The sequence below is a fragment of the Callorhinus ursinus genome, unplaced genomic scaffold, assembly GCF_003265705.2.
Source record: "Callorhinus ursinus isolate GAN/ISIS: 27379988/994484 unplaced genomic scaffold, GSC_fseal_2.0 scaffold5, whole genome shotgun sequence".
NCBI lineage: Eukaryota > Metazoa > Chordata > Mammalia > Carnivora > Otariidae > Callorhinus > Callorhinus ursinus.
In genome coordinates this window covers 9,083,083-9,088,245 of record NW_027397067.1, presented here as the reverse complement: position 1 = coordinate 9,088,245, position 5,163 = coordinate 9,083,083, and positions in this window count along the sequence as shown.

Here is a 5,163-nt window from a genome sequence, read left to right as displayed (position 1 = left end):
AATAATAATAAATGCCTCACAGAGTTATTGGAAGGTGAAATTGGTTAATATTTTTAATGTGCTTAGGTCAGTGCTTGGCATAAAGTAAGAGCTACTTCAATATTTAGAATTAATAAATTTGAATTTCAGAAAATGAAATGTATCCGAAAATGTGGCCCCTTGAATTTGTCTCACTCATACCTGGTACAAAGTTCCCTGAATACAACGACATTTAAAAAAATTTTTTTTCTGCTTAGAAATCAACTAAAATTCAGTGGTGACTGCTTTCACAGTTAAGTAGGTAGTTAATAAAAAGCAAATGTGTAAGTTTAAATGACTGTGTGTATGCCTGACAAGATACACAGGCATCAGAGTCACAAGTGAAATAAATTCATAGAAAGTCCAACTAACAGTGGCAAGAGGCACAACCTGGCAAAAGAAACACTCAAGGAAACAGATTCCAAACATTTGTTTCCTTTTATTTTTATTAATCATTGCATTCTCACAGCCAGAGCTTGAGGAGAGTAAGAACTCTACCTAGTTAAAGCCCAACCAAAAGACCATAATAAATAGCGAAAAATATAGTTCTACAAAATTGCAGTATTTTTTAGAAAGAACTTTTGACATTGTTTTCCTATAAGCATTTTGACAGGTGTTTTTAATCATATAATATTCATTATTTGTTCACTTACGATTTAGCACATTGTACATTATCAAGTCTCAAGAGTTTTCATTTCTAAAGGAGTCAACACTGTGGGCTTAAATCTTTTCCAAAGACAAATCCCATTAAACTTTGCTTTAAAGAAAATGAGGGAAGGCCCACAAGAGCAAAAAGTATTTTGTTTCTTAAAACGGAGGAAAGAGAAACCAGTACACCACAACCAGTAAGCCTGATTTATCACAATTCAGTCAATGGCAGCCATAATGCCAGAAAATGAGGTTGACGTGTGTTCCTTAAAGATAACCTCTTTTTGTTTTTCTTTTGAAATAAACTTACAGAAAAGCTGCAAGAACAGTACAAAGACCATTTTGTCAACCATTTGGGTAGAAGTTGTCAACAGGACACTCCATCACCCCAAAACACATCAATGTATTCTTTCCCGCACAAAAATGCATTCTCCAGCACAACCATAATACAACCATCAAAATTGGATAGTCACACTGATACATTAGTTCCATCTAATCCTCACACCTCTTTCAAATTTTGCCAATTGTCCTAATTTTGCCCTTTAGAGCACAAGGATCCAGATGAGAATCAGGCATCCCATTGAGTTAACAGGTCTAATTAGTCTCATTTAGCCCAGAACAGTTCCTTGGTGTCCCCTTGACCTTCATGACCTTGACATTTCTGAAAGTTAATAGGTACTGAAATGTGGATACCTTTCTTACCCAACTCAGGCTGCAGCACCTCATTCAGGACTGACTCCTGCAAGTGGGCCCTCCTCTACTGAGAACCTCCCACTTGGGCTGGATGCCCTAAGTTGGGCTGCTGTTGCCACTGCCACTGCAGTGACACCACCTTGCCCTGCTCAGGCTCCAACACCCTTACACTGGGCCTCCCACCCATGCAGGTACCCCTCTCACTCCACTGAGGCACCAGCCCCCTGCACTTGGATGTCCCTCCACAGACACCCACCTTACCCTGCTCAGGCGCTAATACCCTGCAATGGTACCATTGCAGCTCCCCACTCCCTGGGTGGGTGGTCTCACACAAAGACTGAATTGCTCAGGGAGAGAGGGATAATGGGAAAAAGAAGAGGACAGCTTTAGATAGTGTTAAGAAACATGTTTTAGTATCTGTCTAAACATGAATTAGACAGAAGTCTGAACCAGTTGACGAGCTGAAGTCATTTTACTAAGCAGAAATCACAGATTTTAAACAAAAAAATCTTTTAGTTTATATCATGAATCCCAAAGGAATATTTGGAGATATTAAAATGAGTGGTTACATTTGACTATGATTATTTTAAAAACATGCACAGAGAATTCACTCAGTCTTAAACATTTTATGTCTATACACAAAAAATGATATTCAATCTACTTTGCTCAAACTAAAAAATGAAATAAATAAAAATTATGATATAAAATATTTAAATTAGTATGATATTATTATAAAATTTGGGTTCCTATTTTGTAATGATGTGTTAGTGTTCTCTAGAGAAACAGAACATATATATATGAAATTTATTGAAATACATGAAATTTACTGTAAGGAATTGGCTTATGTGATTATGAATGCCAAGAAGTCCCAAGATCTGCAGGGTGAGTCAGCAAGTTGAGACACGGGAGAGCCAATGATTTAGTTCTAGTCTTAGTCCAGAGGCCTGAGAACCAGGAGAATCAATGGTATAGTTCCAGTCTGTAGGCCAATAGGCTCGAAGAGAGTCCAGGAAGAGGCAATGTTTCAGTTCAAGTCTGAAGGCAGGAAAAAGCCAATGTCCCAGCTCAAAAGCAGTCAGGCAAGAGGAGATCCCTTGTACTCCCAGGAAGGTCAGCATTTTTGTTCTATTTGGGCATTCCACTGTTTGGATGAGGCTCGCATATGTTGGGGTGAGGGGCAATCTGCTTTACTCAGTGTATGGATTTAAATGTCAATCTCAACCAAAAACAATCTTGCAGAATAATATTAAGCCAAATATCTGGGCCTCTCATGGTCTAGTCAAGGAAACATATAAAATTAGCCATCACAGGGGCACTTGGGTGGCTCAGTCTGGCTCTTGATTTCAGCTCGGTCCCAACCTTGGGATTGTGAGATCAAAATTAACCATCACAAATGGCAACCTGAATGTTCCTACCAGAAACCCTCGTTCCTACAGGAAACTGCTAATCCATGCCACCATCACTTCTCTTTTTCTCTTGCACCTACAACATAAAATTTAACATCTTAACTACTTTTAAGTATGCAGTTCAGTAGTGCCAAATATACACACATTGTGGTGAAGCAGATCTCCAGAAATGTTTCATTTTGCAAAACTGAAATTCTGTACTCATTAAATAACAACGCCCCCACCCTGCCCCCACCCTGCCCCCCACCCTCTAGACCATCATGCTACTTTCTGTTTCTCAGAGTATGACTGTCGGATACCTCACAGTAGTGGAATCATAATAGTATTTGTCATTTTGTGACTGGCTTATGTCCCTTAACGGAATGTCTTCAAGGTCCACCCATGTATTTCACAGGATTTTCTTTCTTTTTAAGACTGAGTAATATTCCACTACATACATACCACATTTTCTTTTCTGTTTATCTATTCATGGACATTTAGGTTGTTTCCACCTCTTGGCTACTGTGAATAGTGCTGCTACGAACATGGATGTTTAAGACCCTACTTTCAATTCTTTGGGGTAAATTTCCAGAAGTGAGATTGTTGGATCGTGTGGTCCACCATCACTTCTTACCTGGGCCATTTCAATAGCCTCCCTGCCGGCCTCCCTGCTTTCCCTTGTCCCCAGCCCAGGCTCATTATACTTTTTTTCCATAGGTGCTAAAATTATCTTTCAAATATTTCAATCAGGTCATGTCATTTTTTCTGTTTAAACTTCTCCAACAGAGACATCTAGTTTCTGCTTGGGATGTACAGAACTAGAAGTGCCACTCCAAAACTTACAACAATAACAAAGAAAAAAACCTCAAGTTCATGGCTTTTTATGAACTCATAAGGCTACTGAGATCTTAAGGCAACCAGTTACCTAAGGAGAGACAGGCCTTTCCTGGGAGAGACCAGATGCAAGCCTTTGCTTATCTGGGGGCAGATGCAGCTGCTAAGAAGAATCAAATATTTTTCATCCTTTATAATTTATCAGTTTCAGAAAAATCTCAATTAGGGAATATTACCTTTTGAAAAATAATTTTACAGCTAATTAAAGTGTAATGCTTTAATTTCTAAAGCTTTTCTTTTATCCATTTGCAATGAAACCTTTCTAAAATGTGCTCTACTTTACCCTGCTTTATTAAATAGAGTATACATACCATTACTGGCTTTTTTTAGGCGAGAGGATCACTCTGAACCTCAGATGTTATATCATGCTAGAAGACCATCATGTCCTCAAGGGCCATCACACCATGAGAGGCCCTTGAGGTCATTTAAAGAGATACTCCTTTAGCTGATCTTCTGTCCTTCAGAAAAGCCCTTCAAGGCTGTCCTTTCCAGTGGCATAATGCTTAGTGGAAAACCTTCTCTTTGGAAAGAGCAAGGCAAAGGTCCAATTACCTTAGCTCTCAGATGAAAGGTACCAGTAGACCCAGTAGGAATGGAGTGGACTGGAACCCATCTAGGTCCCTCGTCAGTATTATACCCATATGATTGTACTCACCTGCCCTTCCAAGGCTTTGAGATCATATTTGAGGAGCAACACACCCACTAAACTCGAGAGTGTGCAAGCTTAACCAGACATAGTTATAATGCTTTCCTAGAATTCTGTGTGGTATTGTACCATGAGTTCTTACTTAACAAAGAACTCCTTTCTAAAGATATTTGGGTCACCAGAAATCTGTGAATGGGCTCCAATGAATTCACTTTGAAATTATAGACAAAATTTTGTATGTGCTTATGCTTGACTTTTCTGGGAAGAAGTTCTGACATTTTGTCACATTTTCAGAGGGAATGAAATGGGCTAAGATGTTACCCCTCTAACTCTGAAGAAAAGGAAGTAAGAAAGTGAGTTATATTAGTCTTTTAGGCAGGCTCAATCTGAGCTGAGTATCAGGTGTAAATAAATCCAAGTAAAAGGGTTACCTCTATGGGATTAGCTTCTGAGGCATTTATAACTGTATGTCACACTCGAGTTATAAGGACAGTGTCCTGCACTTTTCTTTTCTTCACTAATATATCATGGACATCATTTTAGGCATTTTATTTTTGTGTTTATGGAATTATGCTAATCTTTTTAATGCTTACTTGAGATTCCATTGTATAGCTATACCACAATTTATTTATCTGGCACCCCTTTGATAGATACCTAGGTTTTTTTATTCCAGTTGTTGTTGTTGTGAACAATGCAGCACTGTATATCTTTGTACTTTTGACTTCGCATAATGTACAGCAGTGCCTTTTTGCTCATTCCCTTCTGATACAGGGCACTATTATTATCTTTGGGGGATTTTCCAGAATGATAGGTGAAAACTATGTCTTGTACTGTTGCTTTTTATTTATTCCCTTAAAGATTTCCATATATTTATGGAGT